The sequence below is a fragment of the Stomoxys calcitrans genome, chromosome 2, assembly GCF_963082655.1.
Source record: "Stomoxys calcitrans chromosome 2, idStoCalc2.1, whole genome shotgun sequence".
Classification (NCBI taxonomy): domain Eukaryota; kingdom Metazoa; phylum Arthropoda; class Insecta; order Diptera; family Muscidae; genus Stomoxys; species Stomoxys calcitrans.
Window position 1 is genome coordinate 13,839,235 of NC_081553.1, and position 20,976 is coordinate 13,860,210.

The following is a 20,976-nucleotide window of genomic DNA, read 5'->3' on the forward strand; positions in this document are numbered from 1 at the left end:
TGTCAAAATCCGCATCGTTTGGGTGCCGGGCCATACCGTAAGTAAGGGGAAATTAAAAGGTAGAGTAGGAAAGTTGAAGCATTTCCTTTGCCATTGCCCGGCTTTCGCGTCTAACAGATACCGGCACTTAAGTGTAGACACAATACCAGACATGAACCAAATTAGGGGAGTGATATTGAAAACAATTAAGTATTTTATAAGAAGCACGGAATTCCTAACTTAAAATTTTCTTTGCTTATAGTTTTAAGAGCGCACAACAAGCCGATTACTGGCTTAGTTGTATGTCCATAGTGGCATGGGGCGGCTTAATATCTGCACCGTCTTTTTAACCTAACCTAGCCTGAAACTATCTCCTTGAAATTTTGGGCCATATGGGTCCAGATTTGAATATAGCCCCCATATAAAATGGCCCTTCGACTTAACTTCCGAGCTTCTAATAGCTGCCTCTAGTTGGGGTGCGGGTAGCTCGCATTACTGGAAACTTTTACTCGGATTTCTTAATAGGCAGGAGCACCGGAGCAGAAGCCTTCATTGGCTTCCTTGGAATCAGAAATTCATATTGGCTTCTGATATCGGGTTTATCAGTAAGAGAATTATTTTTGAATTAAAAAAGAAAAAGGGTTGTAGATATCAATGAAATACAATAACGAGCCGGTTTTGATCATCATGGAAGAAATACGGCCACATGACGCCGGCGGCCCATAAACCGTAATTTTGCGGGATGCAATGACTCATGGAGTACGTGTGGATTGCTGTCTGACCAATAACCCATATTTTGTCTATTGACGACGTCTTTCAGCCAGAAATGAGCCTCATAGCTAAATTGAACATAGCATTCTTAACGTTGAGGTCACTGACTTCGAATTTCGGTACTAAATTTTGTTGTTGGCTCGTATATCTTTCCATCATAAAAAGGCAAACCTTACTGAAGAGAAATGTCAAAAGAGCAGCAAAAAAAACGTTGTTTGCTGTCTCTATCGGTCCACTTTTGTAGCGTCTCTGAAACAATAATCCTTTGTAACATCGATCAGGCAGATGTCTTCGCTAACCTGAAGGCACTGGAGAAATTTTCGATGCGGTAACGGCTACCAGATTATAATGTCACAATATACTTGGACAGTCAGGCGGCGCTGACGGCATTACAGCTGTGGGTTACAATCCCATGGCAGCCGGTTGTACGTATCGGATTGACCCGATGGAATCCTTTATCGGCAAGGGCTGCCGCCTCGGTGTACAATACACTGCTACAACAACAACAACAACAATAGTCGTCGCCTTCCGCGTCCTCGTCGTCGGAATATTTGACACCTCCAACCTCTCCCGTACGGCGATATACGCAACAGCAGCACCCCAGGCCCAATATTGTCGAGCCAGTGCCGGGAAGTGTATCTTTCTTGCAATGGTTTGCTGGGAAAGATCGACGAGATAGTGAATTTTATGAGTCGGAAGAACATATTGGATGCTATCCAGGAAACAACGCTGACCAAAACATTCAGCCTGCATAGTTGCCACGGATACAAAGTGCTAGGTAAGATTCGCTTAAGGAATAAAGGTGGGGATTGGACTTCCTGATACACCACTCCCTCGAATTGGCCGACCTATGTCTTTCTCGTAAACAGATAGATTTCAATCTTCCATGTTTTAACGTCCAGAACCCTACCGCATTAATGTGCAACCTTCAAGACACGGAACAGCTGTGAATTCTACGCAGGCTTGAACTTTGAGATCCGATCTGCGTAGTGTTCAACGCTGTCCCGATAAACTTAGCTGTGAGCTGCCGGGCGCGTCCACAGGTTGCGGATAGTGGGATGCTGCGTATACGGAATAGCTGCAACTGCACTCACGGATAATCAGTGGTCTCGAGTGGAGAGTCTCAGTGGGAGGTCGGGCGGGACTGTCTCTTGCTTAAATCTGAGTGCCTATGATGCTCGATATGACTAGGCGAGTTATTGGCGATCGATCCTTTGGACCGGAACAAACTTGTTCACCTGCCGGAGCTTGACGAGGATCGCCACTTCCACATGAAAATGTTTCTACAACAACAACAACCCTTAAGACCCTTTCAGGCTTCCTGCACAACTGATTTTGACTTCTTCCGCTAGAAAGTATAAAAACATCGTCTACAACATCAACAACCCTTAAGACCCTTTTGGGCTTCCTGCACAACTGATTCTGACTTCTTACGCTTGGAAGTATAAAAACATCGTCTACATAGCTGACGTGTTCAAACCCCCTCCAATCAGAGTCCGTAGAGGGCTTTTTTTGGGTGGTTGTTGTTATAGCCACATTGCATGTGGAGGTAGCGATCCTCAGCTACCTGTGGACGCGCCCGGTAGCTCACAGCTGAGTTTCTTGTGATAACTACATATGACAACCAAACAATCCCATGGCAGCCGGTTGTACGTACCGGATTGACCCGATGGATTCCTTCATCGGCAAGGGCTGCCGCCTCAGTGTACAACACACTGCTACAACAACAACCAAACAGATCGGAGCTCAAAGTTCCAGCCTATGTGGTGTTCATAATTATCCCGTGCTGGGCGGTCACCCATAGGATTGGCGATAAAATGCCCACCATGGCGTCCCCTGTTCCGTCTTATCCATTCTTCTGTTTCTTAGCATATGACTTATCCAGTCTCAAAGGCTCCTGGATGGAATCCGTGTATCGATCCACACAATGTAAAAAGCCCTTCGGCCATGTTAAACTTCACTACTAAGAGGTGTCACTCGATGACACCTGTTCGGACCAAAGCTGCATAGTCGAGGGCAAACTCAGAGTCTGACTATTGGGCCGGAGTCGGCATTCGTTTCGGAATTGATCATGCTAGCCCCGACTCCGGTTCAATAGTCAGATTCCGACGTCGAGGGTCGGACACTGCAACAAACATGCCCCTTACCAATTACAAACAGGACCCTTATCACTGAGCCCATAGCTTTAATGCATCGCACAGTACTTGTTAATGGCTATATTCACACAAAAAGTAGATGTTTGTTGGTTCCAACTCGATTTGCATATGCCATTTATGAGTTCGTTAATTGGTCAGTTCCATTAAGGAACAACTTAAAGGCTTACACCGGTATTCACAAAACTTAAAACAGACATCAATCAAACTGGACAAAGTCATCTGGAACAAGGACAAAGAATCCTTGTTAATGTGTATTAGTTAGCTTAAGAACAAAGAGAGGGTAACTTGTTCCAGTCAAGATCCTTTAAAAAGCAAAATAAGCGTATATCCATAAATTAACCGAAACATTTGATTCACCAACCATTTTTTTCTTTCTAAAAATTGCTTTACATTCGTCTTCTAACAATCCATGTTTTTATCCCACCTGTGTTTCACATTCCTTTAAAACATGAGTAAAGAAAAATGTATTCCCATTTGGCTGGTTGTAAACACAAGTTTGTCCTTAATTAATCGGCAGCAAAGAAGGAGAAACAACCAGTTGCGGTTACGAATGAAAACATAATAAAGGAAATAGGGAAATATCAACAACAAAAACAACAATAATAATAAGCAAATGAATATGAAAAATCAATAAAAATTGGCACCAACGCAGACGCAAAATTTATGCCAAAAGTGAATGGTGAAGAAGTTTTCGAGGGCACAAGAATACTTTCAGGACAGTTGCAACAAATGGTAATGGAATTAGAAAAACATTAATGTAACTTCAGCACTATAATACACTGCAAGCAGAGGTGTTTTTTATTTTGAATACTTGACCCCTGATGTGAAGGCCAGCAAAGCCTAAGGTCCACCGTGCCAAAGGTCTTTGTGGGCCAACTTAAAGATCGCAAATTTACAACAGAGCAAGGATAGGATGGATTATATCACAATAGCACCGACTACAATGCCAACGATGGATGGCCCACCACCACTCGTTGTTGGGTGTGGGTGTGTGTGTGTGTGTATGTACGTTTTGTGCAAAATAACAAAATCAAATTTGGAACAAATTCGACGATTTGGTTCTTGGTTCAATGGGAACAACAGACTACTACTACCTTTTTCGTTTTCCCTTCACAAAACACTTCGTTGCTATCTTGAGTAATTTGGCAGTTTTGTTATTTGCGTTATTTTATTTTTCTATTTCACCGAAATTCTAATTATTTGTACACCAAAAAAAACAGCGCAAATACTTGAAGAGGAGCGAGAAATCGAAAATCTTTTTCTTCGTCCGTCCGTTTGGATACTTTTTTTTTGTATTTCTTCTCGTACTAAAAAGCCAGACCGTCAGATTTTGACAAATGAGGAGAGCATAAGATAAACAAAACAACAAATTCTCTTTGATAAGAAGTATATAGAGAACGATGGTAAGAGAAAAAAATGGCTGCGATGCAGGGTTGCCATTCCTTAGGTATATGAGTTTGACAGTTAAGCCCAATGAGTACAGTGGAGAACAAACGTTCACACCCGGAATTCTCAAGTACAAGCAACCAATAGAAATTCGTGTATTATTCATCTTTGGGCTGTATCTAAATAACAAAAAATAAAATAAATAGATTGATATTAAATTGAATAAATTTGTTTCAAATAAAAAAATAAAATTTCACCCATTAACGACGAATGTAGGCTGTTTATAGTCGCTTATCGATGTTTATACCCTACACCAGTACTGTGGTACAGGGTATTATAACTTAGTGAATTTGTTTGCAAACACCCGGAAGAAAGAGTGATAGACCTATTGATAAGAATGCCGATTTAGCTATGTCCGTCTGCCTGTCTGTCGGTGTTTATTTATGTATTGGGTTGCCCAAAAAGTAATTGCGGATTTTTCATATAGTCGGCGTTGACAAATTTTTTCACAGCTTGTGACTCTGTAATTGAATTCTTTCTTCTGTCAGTTCTGCCAGCTGTTACTTTTAGCTTGCTTTAGAAAAAAAGTGTATTTGATAACAGTTCATTCCAAGATTTATTAAAAATGCATTTACTTTCTTTTAAAAAATCCGCAAATACTTTTTGGCCAACCCAATATAAAGTACAGGTTGCAATTTGAAGACGTTAGGATGAATAATTTCTTGGGCCTAGCCTATTGAAATTGGAAAAATTCGTCCAATTTGGACTAAAATTGCAATTATTTTGTCATTTGTAAACCGATGCTCACGAAATTTTGCACGAGGGATTCTCTTATAGGTCTCGTCATTATCGATCTGGATAGATTTAGATATGCTCCCATATATATACGATTTGGACTAGTATTGCAATAGTTTGCACATTGGTTAACCGATTCAAACGAAAATTGGCACAATGGATTCCCTTATGACTCCCGGTATTGCCATTGAATTTAATAGAAATCGGTACAGATGTAGCTCCTATATACATACATCTCACGATTTTCACTTTTAAGGCCTTTGCTAACCGATTTATTAATCCAACTTCAGAAGAATTTGCACAACGAGTTACTCTAGGGCTTCTTCAATATGTACGGATTTTGATCGAAGTTCTACATATCAAATTTAAGCAAATTTTAAATTCGACGACTCAACCTGCACATCCAATGCGGTGTAGGTCGGCGTAGCCCGACTTTGGCCCGTCTTTACTTGTTTTAAATGTAAATTTTTTTAATTACTTCTTCAAAAAAGGTAAATGATATTATCACTTTCGTGATTGAAGCCGTTTCAATTAAAAAATTAATTGGATCAATTAATTTTGTGATTGAAACCATTTTTATTTTTTTCTGTTTAAAGAAGGTTGTAGAGTCTAACACCAATTTGTAATTCGATTTGCCGTCCCAAAGATCTGACATTAGTAACGCGAAAGCAATTTTCCTTTTCACATATTAATACATATTAATAGAGGACGCCGTAGCGCAGAAGTAGCATGTCCGCCTATAACGCTGAATATGTGAGTTCGAATCCCGGCGAGAACGTCAGAAAAAAAGAGGCTACATGTGTGAAGTTTTCCCCTGTTCGTTAGTGGACTGTTCACCGGCAAGATTGCATTTTTACATATGTACGTTTTATAACGGACGTAGTGAAGTTAGAACATTTTTAAACATATTATTTATATGGTCAGAAAATTGAAGACTAATATCGAGTTATGACAAGGCACTCTAAGTTGTCAACAAACTTAACTGATTGACCGTCTATATGTATGTTTAATGCACGACCCAAATAAATATTGGGTTTAAAAAGCAAAGCCATGGTCTTAACTGTATTCACACAAAGTCCATTTTCCGTTCCGGTCTATACGCCAATTTATAGGCGCTAAAAACTCCCCTTGTCATATCGTGCATCACTCAGTATTTAAGCAAGAGCCGGTGCCTGCTACTCCGTAGGGAACATTCCACTAACCGCAACCGTCCGGTAGCTCCCAGCTAAGCTTCTTGTGATAACGAAGAACACCACACAGATTGGAGCTTAAATTTCTAGCCTTTGTGATGCTCATAGTAATCCCGTACCGGGTCTAATCTAATTTAATCTAAGTCTAATCTAATTTTCTATTTATTTATAATGCAGTTCAAAGCCACATTACGCCGATTTGAAGAAATTACATTGAACTACTCCTGTGTTTGAAACATAATAGGTAAAGTGTTATCAGATTCGTGCTTTCGTCTCCTTCTCGGTTCATGCAAATGCCCTGTTTGAGCATCCTTTAGCCTTATATTGTTGTGATCGCTATATTTCTATATCCGATTCTGCGGAAGGTACTTTTTGATTGCACGCCCCCGGCAATTGGCCTCAAGCAGTATTACTTTCAGTATCATATTGCTATGGTAAGTTAACACATATGTCCTATCTGGGGGGGGGGGGGTGTTGTTATTGTAGCGGTGTGCCGAGACCAGGTCCTGTCTGGGGGTGTTTTGGGATGGATATACCCCTTATAAGATATCAGGTACCAAAATAAGATATCAGATTCATTTCTACTATGAACACCTTTCACTTTAGCTCCATATTGTACTTATTTCGATTTGTAGGATTTTTGAAGGCCCCCATACACTTGAAAATTACTTTTTTGGGTTATTATATGAATGCAACAAAATTTCACTCAACTCGATTAACCAATCTCCGAAATCAGTCGTTTTTTTAAAACTAGGATAAGGGGAGACTAAGGAGTCTAATAATTTGACGCCTCGACTATCGTAAAGTTTTTGAACCCATAACCAGCGCATTTATAACCCTCTTAAATTTTTTAGCAATGAGTTATATTAGAGCGACATCCGTGCTGAACAAGAAGTAAAATAGGGAGATCGGTTTATATGGGATCTTTGTCTGGCTAAGGACCGATTCAGACCGTATTTGAAACGTAAGTTTGATGTCATAGAAGAAGCCGCTGTACAAAATTTCAGCCAAATTGGATAAAAATTACGCCCTCTTGAAGCTCAAGAAGTCAAGATCCTCCATCGGTTTATATGGCAGCTATATCAGGTTATGGACCGAATTGAAACATATTTGGCACAGTTATTAAAAGTCGTAATAAAACACTTCGTGCAAAATGTCAGCCAAATCGGATGAGAATTGTGCCCTCTAGTGGCTCAAGAGGTCAAGATCCCATATTGGTTTATATGGCAGCTATATCAGGTTATGGCCTGATTTCAACCAAACTCTACACAGTTGTTGGACGTCATAATAAAACTCCTCATGCAAAATTTCAGCCATATCGGATAAGAATTGTATTCTCTAGTGGCTCAAGAAGTCAAGACCCGAGATGGGTTTAAATGGCAGCTTTACCAAAACATGGACCGATATAGCCCATTTACAATCCCATCCCACCTACACAAATAAGAAGTACTTGTTCAAAATTTCAAGCGGATGGCTTTACTTCTTCGAAAGTTAGAGTGGTTTCGACAGACAGACGGACGGACGGACGGAAGGACATGGCTAAACCGACTTAAAATGTCACGACGAACAAGAATATATAAAATTTATAGGGACTTATTCGAATATTTCGAGGAGTTACAAATAGAATGACGAAATTAGTATAAAAATCCAGAGCGGGGAGGGGGAAGTCCTCCAGATGCGGACCATAGGAAAATATCGAAAAAGTGGGGCAGTAGTGCATTCTGCTCACAAACACGCAGCCCCTGTGGGAGTTTCTGAGCCCAGTGTTCGACGAATTCTCCATCAAGACATTAAACTTCATGCCTATAAACTGGCTGTTTTGCTAGAGTTATCTGTGGCCAAAATTGTGGCTTCAACTGCCTTAAAAGTCCATATCGTTTGAAATATACACATTGGCGCTATATCTAAATCACGAAAACACTTCATACTACATCTTGTAAAGATCGGACTAAAATAGTGGCTGGTACAGCCTTTAAACTCCATATAGGATAAAGGATATATGTGGAAGCTATATCTAAATCTGAACCGATTTTTATGAATTTCTACAGTCGTATTCAGACTTTAAAGAAAACACTTCGTGCAATATTTTTTGAAGATTGGATCAAAATTGTGGCTGCTATAGCCAAAAAATTCCATATCGGATAAAAGTTATATATGGGAGTTTTATCGAAATCTTTACCAATTTTACCAAAATTTTGCTCACATATGAGGACGTTGTAAAAACACCCCATTCCAAATTTTGTAAAGATCGAACCAAAACAGTGGCTTCTTCAACCTTAAAAGGCCATATCGGATGAAAAATATATATGGGAGCTATATCTAAATCTGAACCTATTTTTATGAAATTTTGCACACATCTGAAGACGTCAAATGAAGCACCTCACGCCAAATTTTGTAAAGATCGGACCAAAATTGTGGCTTCTACAGCCTTAAAGGGTCATAAGGGATGAGAGATATATTTGGGAGCTATATCTAAATCTGAACCGATTTTCTTCAAAATCAATAGCGTTTGTCCTTGGGCCAAAAAAGAGACTTGTGCAAAGTGTCATGACAATGGGACAATAAATGCGACCTGTAACTTGATCTTAAGAATACATGGATAGACGGCATAGCTAAATCGAAGGAAGTGATTCTAAACCGATCGGTATAACTATCAATGGGTCTAGCTCTTCTTCTTAGTCTCTTCTCCTTGCACAAAGTTATAATACCCTGTACCGCAGTGGTGGTGTAGGGTATACAAAAGGAACCAACACAATAACTGATGTATTGGGTTGCCCAAAAAGTAATTGTCGGTAATATAGTCGGCGTTGACAAATTTTTTCAACGGCTTGTGACTCTGTAATTGCATTCTTTCTTCTGTCAGTCATCAGCTGTTACTTTTAGCTTCCTTTAGAAAAAAGTGCGCGAAATTTTGTTTACATTTGTTTATTTGGCGTCAATTTTAATATGGGTACCACATGTATTGAAAGAAATTCATTTAACAAACCGAATCAACGCTTGTGATATGCACCTTAAACGCAATGAATTCGATCCGTTTTTAAAACGAATCATGACTGGAGATGAAAAATGGATTGTTTACAACAACGTTAGTCGAAAACGATCATGGTCCAAGCATGGTGAACCAGCTCAAACCACTTCAAAGGCTGATATCCACCAAAAGAAGGTAATGCTGTCTGTTTGGTGGGATTGGAAGGGTGTGGTATATTTTGAGCTGCTTCCAAGGAACCAAACGATTAATTCAGATGTTTACTGTCAACAATTGGACAAATTGAATACAGCCATCAAGGAGAAGCGACCAGAATTGGTCAATCATAAAGGTGGCATATTCCACCAGGACAACGCTAGACCGCACACATCTTTGGTCACTCGCCAAACACTGAGTGAGCTTGGCTGGAACTTTTGATGCATCCACCATATAGCCCTGACCTTACACCATCATACTACCATTTATTTCGATCTTTGCAGAACTCTTAACTCTTTGCACTTAAATGGTAAAGCTTTCGGCAATGATGAGGCTATAAAATCGCACTTGGTTCAGTTTTTTGCAGATAAAGGCCAGAAGTTCTATGAGCGTGGAATACTAAATTTGCCAGGAAGATGGCAAAAGGTTATCGAACAAAATGGCAATTATATATTTGATTAAAGTTCATTCTAAGTTTTATTAAAAATGCATTTACTTTCTTTTAAAAAATCCGCAATTACTTTTTGGGCAACCCAATACTTTTGTTCTTATTGAATTTTCAAATAAGGCAGTTACTCTGGCTGACAAATTATAACAGTTCTCTCTATATTTCCCGAATATCGGATATTTATAGACCACAAATTTTCTATGTATAACACGCCTTTTATTTTTTGTCTTGGGGAAAAATCAAAACCCAAAACCCTTCATTACAAGATGCAAGCAATTTATGTTCAAGGACTACCGACTGCAAATTTTTTATTTCTCCCCATTTAATAGGAAAAATGGCAATGTTTACCTGTAATTGAATGTTTGTTTGTACACTATCAATAAAAACATTTGTAGATATGTAATCCAGTTGTTATTGTTTTTTGCTATTGCTTTTGTATACCCAATATGGAATTGTGTGATTCACATGGGGAAGAGTTAACAGTTTGGTTTTGTGTTCGGACGCGTAATTTTAGTTTTGACAAAAAAATTGTTAGTCATAAAAAAAACAAAACATTTCAAAACTGAATGTAATTGAAGATTGTTTTGTTTTATATTATTCGCGCGCACTCTCTCACACAACCAACACACACACACACTTTCGCTCGCACAAAGAATATGAAAATTTATTATTGTAAACTTTGCGTCATCATCGGAGGTTTTAAATTTAGCGCCATAGCAATGGTAGAAGAAAGAAAGGTGCAAACCATCAACGACGTTGGGACACAAAAAAAAACGCGATGCAACGAAATAATCAAAACAAAAAACCGCCAAACGGAGCTCTTTTTAAGCGCTGAGAAATTGTTGGGAAACAACTACGAGTATCTCTAACAATTCTAGCAAAAGAGAAAAGAAAGAGAGATGCCACCAATTCGAAATCAGTGTTGACAAGCTATCAACAATTTCATATTGGGGGATTTAGAGGTTTTGTCAGTTTTATAGCCACCACCATCGCGAGCGAACTTTTGACAGAAATCAAATGTTTTTGTTTCCATACCAAAACACGTTTCTTTATCTGCACTTATTGTTTTCTCTATTTGATAAATTTTTTCTAACATAAATAAAGAAATACGAACCATTGAAACCAATGAAACAAACTAAAATGATTATGGCAATAGTTTCAAGTGTTGTCACTATAATAAAGGGTGATTTTTTTGAGGTTAGGATTTTCATGCATTAGTATTTGACAGATCACGTGGGATTTCAGACATGGTGTCAAAGAGAAAGATGCTCAGTATGCTTTGACATTTCATCATGAATAGACTTACTAACGAGCAACGCTTGCAAATCATTGAATTTTATTACCAAAATCAGTGTTCGGTTCGAAATGTGTTCATTCACCGTAACGTTGCGTCCAACAGCATCTTTGAAAAAATACGGTCCAATGATTCCACCAGCGTACAAACCACACCAAACAGTGCATTTTTCGGGATGCATGGGCAGTTCTTGAACGGCTTCTGGTTGCTCTTCACTCCAAATGCGGCAATTTTGCTTATTTACGTAGCCATTCAACCAGAAATGAGCCTCATCGCTGAACAAAATTTGTCAAAATTTGAACACATTTCGAACCATTTGCAACCCCTAAGCACATTCTTGATCGTCGCAAAAGTCTAAACAATCAGCTTTGTCCTTCTGTGATATCACCCTACAGTAAGCGTTCACAGGTTGCGGATAGGGGAATATTCCAAAACTATAGTAGCTGCAACTGTTGTCTTTTTATTTCTATGGACAGGTTAAGTTCGAAGATGAGCTATATCCAATTATATCTTGAACACAGACGATAACTTATAATAAATGAATCAAACCTCTCAATGAAAAAAGGCAATAATCTACTGGCTATGACTACGACGAAGAACGATTAGAAATCTGACATTGGACGGACGGACAAACTGTAGAAAAACACAAGTGAAATAAAAAAAGTTAGTGTAAAAATAAGTTTAGGTTAGGTTAAAAAGAGGGTGCGGATATTAATCCGCCCCATGCCACTATGGACATACACCAAAGCCAGTAATCGGCTTGTTATGCGCACTAGATACTAAAAAAGCAACCTCGAAAATATAAATAAGTTAGGAATTCCGTGCTGCGTACAACATTTTTATTTGTTTTCCATGCCACGCCCCAAAGTTGTCTTGTCTGGTATTGTGCCCTTACCTAAATTATGGTATCTGTTAAATTCGAAAGCCGAGCAATGACTAGGAAATGCTCCAACGTCTCATCATCTTCCCCGCATGCCCTACATATACTATCACTGGCCGCACCGATTTTATAGAATTGAGTCCTTAATCGTATGTATGCCGTTATGATACCGAGAGCTATATTGACCTCCTTCTTACGTTCTTTCAGTAACGGACTATGTCAATCCGAAAGGGTACGGTTTAAACAAGTTTATTGACGGCAATTCTCTTGCCTTCACTGCCAAATCGTCTGCTTTCTCATTCCCAGTAACTATACGCTATAGCACGGCACCCAAACGTGCAATCCTCAGAGAAAGCGTTAATCGCCTTCTTACATTCCAACACTGGCCCTCCAGTAAATGGGCATCTTGGGAGTAGGGGATGATCTCATCGTCTGCTCACTGTTCTTTAGACTGCATCCTGTCACTGCACTGCCTGATGTTATCGTATTAGGTTCTTTGCATATCCTTGTCTTCCGAATCATTATAAAGTCGGTAATCATTATAAATTTCGGGTCCCTGTTCGTTAGGCTGTTTTGAGTTTCCAGTCCCTGAACTGCCTGATGTTTCAAAACTAGGATTTTTGACTATCTTAGTCTTCCAAATCTTAAGTAAATGGGCTTCTAGGGAGTAGGTAATGGTAGCATCGTCGGCTCCCTTTTCGTTAGGCTGCATTGAGACTCCTGTCGCTGCGCTGCGTTGCCTTATGTTTCAATATTAAAATCTTTACATCCTAGTCTTCCGAATGTTGGAAGTCGGTGATGGATCCGTCGTTGGCTTCCCGTTTGTTCGGCTGTGTTGGATCTCGCTCCTGCACTGCCTGTTGTTTTAGTTTTAGTATCTTGATCAAGTCTCCGTAACAAGTTTGGCTAAGACTTAAAGCATGGCGCACTACGGGAGCAAGGCTGTCTTTCCAAAATTGAGAGAGAAGATAATTGTGTCGTCGTCAGCCTCCTGTTTGTTGGGCCGTATTGAGTCACCTACCACCGCACGGCCTGATGTCTCAATATGAGGATTTCTGCCTATCCTAGTCTTCCCAAACTTGAAAAAGACAGCTTTGCTCCCGTAGTGCGCCATGCTTTTAGTCTTAGCCAAACTAGTTACGGAGACTTGATCAATGCCAACCACAAGGAGAGTTCCTTTCTTGTTGGAGACCTCCCAATTCTCTGTGACCAAACCTTTGTTTTGCTTCCCCAAGAATCCCAAAATGGGTTCCATCGCAAATTTACTGCCCCAACGAATGAAGACCGTCGCATTTGTGAGCTGTGGGATGCCCATCTTTCTCACCAGGTTGAGCTTTGTGCCCTCCCAGGGAACGTGTTTGACGATATCAATACATTTCGGCGACGCAAAATGCAGCGTAAAGATGTCCCCTCTATATTCGCAGCTCATCATTCGTATGGGTGGACCCTCTACAGAGTTCCACACATGTTCGAAAATCCGATCGTTAACCAGATCCTCCATTTGGGACCGATGATCTGGTGGAATCCTACCGGATGCACTGCCGATGTTTATGACTACATAAGTCAGCTCATCTCTGTTGTGCTTTCTTGCCACTCTGGCGTAAGAGGGCGACTCGTTACCATTCTTAGCGACCATCTTCCCCTTCCGTGATGGCTGTGGCGTCCTTTTGGAAGTCACAATCCTCCATCAAGACACAGGGGCCCTGCGCGCTTCCTTCGTTCCTGTTCCGACTTTGTTTACCTCCGCAGGACACTGTCTGAAGTCTATATTGCGGAAGGGCTGGCTTGGTTTTCCCAGAGTACTTGAAAGCGAGGAGTTCTTCTTCTTTAGAAATTTAGCAGTGTTACGCTCTTCGGGAGATCTGATTCTCTTTCAAGCTTGCTTGGAATATCAGTTCTATCCCCTTCACCATCCTGTACTTTCGAATGATTGCGCTGCCGGTACATTCTCCTCTGTCTCCTTCTTCGTGCCCCGGATCGCTTTCTCGGTCTGCTTGTGAGCTTAGCAAAGCCATCGCTCACTTCTGCCGTCATCCCGCTGCCCTCATCTCTCGATTCGGCTGCTATGACTGTTTCATTGACACTGTCTGAATACGAGTCGGAAACACCACCTTTACTTAAAGGCTGGGGACGAACTGGGGACCATCGCTCTGGTTTGTCCGTCTCTTCCTGATTAATTAGTCTGACGACTAGTTGTGCGCTTTAAGCATTATTCTCGACTACAGGTGCCAAGGCAACCACACATATAGAAGGGGAGGACAACATGCTACCGTCTGACGCCACCATCGTAGCTGTTCGGTCTTTGAAGTCCATTTCTAGCCTACTCCTAAAAAGGCTTTAACATTTTTTATAATAGGTAGTACCTATTTCGAGATACAGGTAGTTTTCTTTGAGGAGCGAAAGTTTAAACTTATTAAACGAGAAAAAGTGTCCACAATCGATTGAAAAGGAGCTAAATTAGATTCATCGTCCATTCACATTTGTCTCTAAATTCTCTTTTCTTAATTTTCTTCGTTTATTTCTAATCTTTGCACTTGGTGCCCCTTTAAAAATCGCATAACACATCTCTCTATTTTGAACATCTGTGATTTTGGTATAGCCCCCATATAGACCGATCTGCCGATTTAAGGTCTTAGGCACATTAAAAAAGACACATTTATAGCCCGATTTCGCTGAAATTTTTTGACATGGAGTTGTGGTAGGCTCCTCCTCATTCCTGGCCAAAACTGCCCAGATTGGTCAATATCTGGATATAGCTGCCGTATATACCGATATCCCGATTTAAGGTCTTGGGCCCGTTAAAGGCGCACTTATTATTCGATTTTACTTAAATTTAGCACAATGAGCTATGTTAGGCTTTTGGACATTTTGTATTTATATAGCCGAGGTAGGGGTAACCCAAGTTCGGCCGGCCGAATTCATTGCCTTTTTACATGGTTGTATTAAATATTTTATATGTATCAGACTCAGGCATGCAGTGCAGTCGATTTAAGTTTAGGCTTAATAATAGGAGGCCTTTCTTGTTTATGCCGAGTCCGAACGGCAAGTGCGGGCGCCTCAGTGTACAACACACTGCTACAACTACAACAAGAACGTATGGCATTACTACCGTATCTATACACACAATGGAATCGTTTTACGATCAATGAAAACCATCAGAATTATCAACCAGTCATGAGACCTTAATCATGACAATATTTGGCCACATGCTGCCAGACCGGTCAGAAGCTATTTGGAAAACGGTGGATGGGAAAATTTGGCTAATTATGTGTGGTGTTCACAACTATTTCGTGCCGGAAAGTCTAGTCGTGGCATTCGCGAACTATCAGCGTTAACGAGCGGAGTCTCAATGAGAAGTAGATCTTGCAAACTATCGATAATTGCAACATTTGATATTGTAAATATCTATGAAATTGTAGATGTCTCTGAAATTCTTTATTTCTGTGAAAGTACGTTCGATGCCTTTTTGTATGGAACTCGATTTCTTCGCATGGCCCCCACGGACACTCTTGCATAAGTCCAGAGGCTGAACCCAATTTTCGATGGTTTTCATGCATAAATCGATACTGATAAACGATAAACCGATACTGTTGCAATTTCGTGTTCGATATTCGTATGAAGTTCATCACTGTCTTGTTGGCATAGACCCATGGCGAAACAATTAAAGGTGGTGTCATTTGTACTACAACCATAAATAATAAGGTGCAATCCGCCATCTTGGTACCAAGCTGATCGACGTTTTCCCAACACACATTAAGAAATTTGTGTGCGTGTGTGTATACCTGTGAGTACATGAGTAGAGCATATACGAGAAAGAAGATAACAACAAAGAGAATGCAAACAAAAATCTGTCATCTTAGTACCTTCAAAGCTGGCCGGCTGCTAACAGTAGTTCGCGTGAGATCAACTTTTTAAATCCGCCCTGACAAAGACCATCGACTTGAAGTAGCCTCACAGGAAATAGTTTAAAGTCGTCAAATCGCACGACCGAGGCGGCCAATCGACTGGACCATTTCGTGAGAAAACACGTTTTCCAAACTTGGATTCAAACAAATTGATTGTGACATTCGCTGTGTGGCTTGTGGCGCCGTCCTGTTGGAAACCACATGTCCACCAAGTACATGTCATCCAATTGGGGCCTATTCTGTTCTCGAACGGTATTATTGTTATATTGAACGGTGGCGATTCCCATTCACAGTAACGGCAGGGTCTTGTTCACCACTGCCGCCGGCCAATAAACCGTAATTTTTTCTGCATGCAATGATGAAGGGTGCATTACCTGTGGATTGATATCTGACCAATATTTTGCGTATTGTCGAAATCAGACAGCCTGAAATGGTAGAACATTATCAAGACCATAAATTGGACGTAGCGCGTTGATGACACTGACGAATTTTAGTAGTAAATTTTCATAATTTCGACTCGTATATCTTTCCATTACGAAATGACAAACCTTACTGAAGACAAATGTCAAAAGAGCGGCAAAAATATGGCGTCTTTTACTGTCCCTATCGGTCTACTTTTGTAGCGTCCTTATTGAAAAAACCCTGTATACAAGCGATATCAATGCACAGACCGAATAAAACCGAATTTTATTAATAAATTTAGAGACATGAGAGACATTATTGTATAATAATTTTAAGGCCAATCGGATAAAAATTGCGCCATCTATAGGCGCAATGTATCTTATAGGAAACATTCAGTGTCGGATCGCTTATTTTTGATAAATTTTGCAAAAAGAAAGCTACGTCGTAAATATCGATAGGAAAAATATCAATCGGTATTCAGACAAAAAATAAAACATCGATATGCCATCGATATTTTGCCAGCTTTAAAGAGAGCCCGGGCGTCACCGGCTCTTGCATAAATATTGGGTACCTATCATCCTCGATATGACAAGGCGAGTAATTGACGCCGTAAATAACTAATGGCCACCATGTTCCCACGGCGATCGGTCCCTTGAACCGGAACGTGCTTGCTCAACTTCAGGAGCTTGACGATGATCGACACCTGCACATATAAATGTGGCTACAACAACAACAATCAACAGGGAGTTCCTCCGGCAAATTTTACCCTCTACTTCACCTCTATTCCACACCCTTCTGACAACACCACCTCTATCAGAAGACAAAGATCTTACCCGTGCAAATACTGCCAAAGCGGTATCTGCTGGGCTGAGATCATTGCAATCTTCTAGATAGGCATAGGCATCTACCTCTCGTTCAGGCGGATCAAATGGATCAAATCTATTCGAACCAGTGAAATATTCAACGCAAACTGTCAGGACTGGCTTAATGACAAATTAGACATACAAGGACAACGTTAATCCAACATGGGGTTGACATTTTACCCACATATAAGCATATTACGCAATGAGGTGGCGACTCTTCCCACAAAACTTACATTGATCAGTAAATGGGGTTGCGATGAATCATCAGGATAAAGCATTTATTAGCAATGGATATCTTCCGCTGAAACAATATCGGGCGCAAATATCTTTATGGCCTCTGTTGTTCCTTTGTGGCTAGTATCTGACGTCTCCCTTCTCTGAAAAAATTCACGTCCTAATAGATCAGTGCATTATTGCCGACCAATAATTTTTCAAATTGCAGAAGAATCTGGAAAACTCATAAGTGCAACGGTGAAGGATATTGAACAACAAATAAGCAAGATTGAGCCCACAGTGTTAAACATTGGAGGAGGCAAATATATTGAATGCAGCTACTAGTTCCATCTGAGTATGGTTGATGGAAAAGTCGCAAACGAACTGACAGAAACAACCTCAACATTGTCATGTCCAATTTGTAAAAAGTGTCAGAAGAACTTCGGTAATTTGAGCTATTCTACAAACAAGGAGAACTACGAATATGGAATGTCACCTATGCATGCGAGGATACGATGCATGGAGTTCTTGCTCAAATGATGGAAACACTTCTAGTCATTGGAATTGACAATAAAAACGTAAAAAGATTAGGAACTACTTCAACTGTCTTAAACTGCAAGGAAAGCATCAATTCTACAAAATATGGAGAATATGCATCAAAAACTGCAACACTTTTAGCGGAAATTGATCCCAACAGTCCATAAAATATTGGCAAATGGCAGAGATGTAATTGCCTACAATCGTTGCCAATTGGAGAGCTTTCTGAAGAAGCACAGGAGTCTCTTAACAAATTCTATAAAAAAAAATATAGATTACAGAATACGTTTAAAGCATCACGGGTGAGGCAAAATGGGGACCTATACAATATTTTCGCAGCATCCTCCGATCCACAAATTTTTTCAAAGCGTTATGTGAAGTCACGAAAAAATTATAGTTTAGATATGATTAGTCTTTTAGAAGATTCATATACGAATTCTGATGAAAATTTAATAGAAACATATCAAAATATCAATTTCCGACCCCACAAAGTGTATATATATTTCGGATCGTCGTAAAGTTCTAAGACTATTTAACGATGTCCGTGTGTCTATCCGTTAGTCCATTGTAATCACTCTACAGCCTTCGAAAATTGATATATTGAGCTGAAATTTGGCACAGATACGTTTTTTTGATGTACGCTGGTTAAGTTATTGTATGGGCCAAATCGGAGCATATTTAGATATAGCTGCTATAAAGACCGATCTGCCGATAAAGGGTATAATGCCCATAAATGCTTCATTTTTTAGCCGATTTCGCTGAAATTTGAAACAGTGTGTAGTTTAAGGTTTCCCCGACATCTGAGACAAATATAGTCAGATCGGACTATATTTACATATAACTGCCATATGGACCGATTTGCCGATAAAGGGTCTGAGCCCATAAAAGCTTTAATTTTTAACCGGTTTGGCTGAAATTTTATACAATAAGTAATTTTAGGCCTCCCAACATCTGATTCATATATGTTTCTGGTCTATATTTTGATATAGCTGCCTAATAGACCGATTTGCCGATAAGGGGTCTAGCCTATAAAAACTTAATTTTTATCCGATTTCGCTCAAGTTTGAACCAGTGGGTTATATTAAGCCCCCCGACATCTGACCTAAGTATGGATTAGATCGGGCTATCTTAGATATAGCTGCCATATAGACCGATCTCCCGATAAAGGGTCTGAAGCCCATAAAAGCTTCATTTTTTATCCGATTTCGCTGAAATTTGAAATAGTGAGTAGTTAAAGGCCGCCCAACATCGGACATATATATGGTTCATATCGGACTATATTTAGATATAGCTATAATATTGACCGATGTGCCGATAAAGGGTCTTAAGCCCATAAAAGCTTTATTTATTACCCGAATTCGCTGAAATTGAATACAGTGGATTATTTTAAGCCTCCTAACGTTCGACATCTGACCTAAATATGGATTAGTTCGGACTATATTTAGATATAGTTGCCATGTAGACCGATCTCCCGATAAAGGGTCTTAAGCCATTAAAGGCTTAATTTTTTATCCAATTTTGCTGAAATTGAAATCATTGAGTAGTCTAAGGCCTTCTGACATCTGACCCGAATATGGCTCAGATTGGACTATATTTAGATATAACTGCCATATAGACCGATCCCCCCATAAAGGGTCTGAAGCCCATAAAAGCTTTATTTATTACCCGATTTCGATAAAATTTGAAAGAGTGAGTAGTTTTAGGCCTCACAACATAGGACTTTAATATGATTCCGATAGGACTATATTTAAATATAGCTGTCATGTAGACCGATCTTTCAATTTAGGGTCTTAACCCATAAAAACAGATTTATGTTGTTGTAGCAGTGTGTTTTACACTGGGACGGCAGCCCTTGCCGATGAAGAACTCCATCGGGTCAATCCGGTACGTACAACCGGCTGCCATGGAATTTTGCACATTTATTGTCTGAATATGTTACCTGTATATGAATTCCCGGGATCTGAATAAAATATGATCGAGACCAGCAACTATTTAGATATATCTACGAATATAGTAGTGGAGTTATAATAAAATAGTATGATTATTATATCCTTAATTTGAAATTTGACGCATTGACTTATGTTAGGCTTTTCAACATCCAACTCCTATATGGTTCATATCAATTTATATTTGAATATAGCTGCCACTCAATATCCGTGCCGAATTTATGTGCTTAAGTTATCCAATTTTCACTTTTTTAATTTTTTGTAGTTAATAATTTAAAAAAAATATGGCTTTGAAAATAGGGAAAACCTATAAAATTTACAAAAAATGTTTCTTTAATCCACTTATTTAAAATTTTTCCACAAATTATGATTTTGATGAGCTATACAAGGCTGAGCATCCTTTTCGAAAATTTATCTTTCATGCCGTTAAATCAAATTGCAAATTTTGCCCATGAACATTCCACTAAGGAACAGGGACAACCTTCTCACATATCAATAAGTGCAATCCGATTCTAGTTTAAGCTCAATGATAAGGGTCCTCCTTTTTATAGCCGGGTCCGAACGGCGTGCCACTGTGTGACGCCTCTTTGGAGAGAAGTTTTACTTGGTATAGTACCTCACAAATGTTGAGAAGTATCCCCTGTTCCTTAGTGGAATGTTCATGGGAAATCTAGTAAATAGCGTTTACGCGTTCAGGATAGCAAAAGCTGTTAGTGAGGCAGTCCTTAGGAATCGACCGCCACGCATTGCACCTGAAGAAGTTAGCCTGCCTAGACAAACCAAATGCGTTCCGGCAGATGCAGCCACCTCAACTCCTACAGTGGTAGGATTGATGTCATCGTGTTGAAAGTAACCAGGGATAACACGACACATGCCACATCTCGGCCAAAGCTACTCGGCTTAGGACAGGATCCCTCTGGACGCACTCCACCCTAGTCGCAGATACTACTGGATACTTAACAAAATCCACCAGACAGATTGACAACAACAACAAAGAGAACTAGTCGTTAAAAAAAAAACACGCTACATT

General features: G+C 39.8%; 1 protein-coding gene across 3 annotated transcripts in view; it reads right to left on the reverse strand.

The window, feature by feature from the left end:
• LOC106087266 (protein phosphatase 1B) overlaps positions 1 to 20,976 on the reverse strand; it is a 53,439-nt gene that overhangs the window by 31,351 nt on the left and 1,112 nt on the right. The window contains exon 1 of one of the 3 annotated variants that reach the window (XM_059363112.1): positions 10,255 to 10,475. The exons of 1 other annotated variant lie outside the window; for it this stretch is intronic. The gene's annotated coding sequence lies outside the window, so the exon portion shown is untranslated. Of the gene's footprint in view, positions 1 to 4,000; positions 4,191 to 10,254; positions 10,476 to 20,976 lie in introns of those variants that run through there. One more of the 3 variants, XM_013252253.2, reaches the window with a different exon arrangement.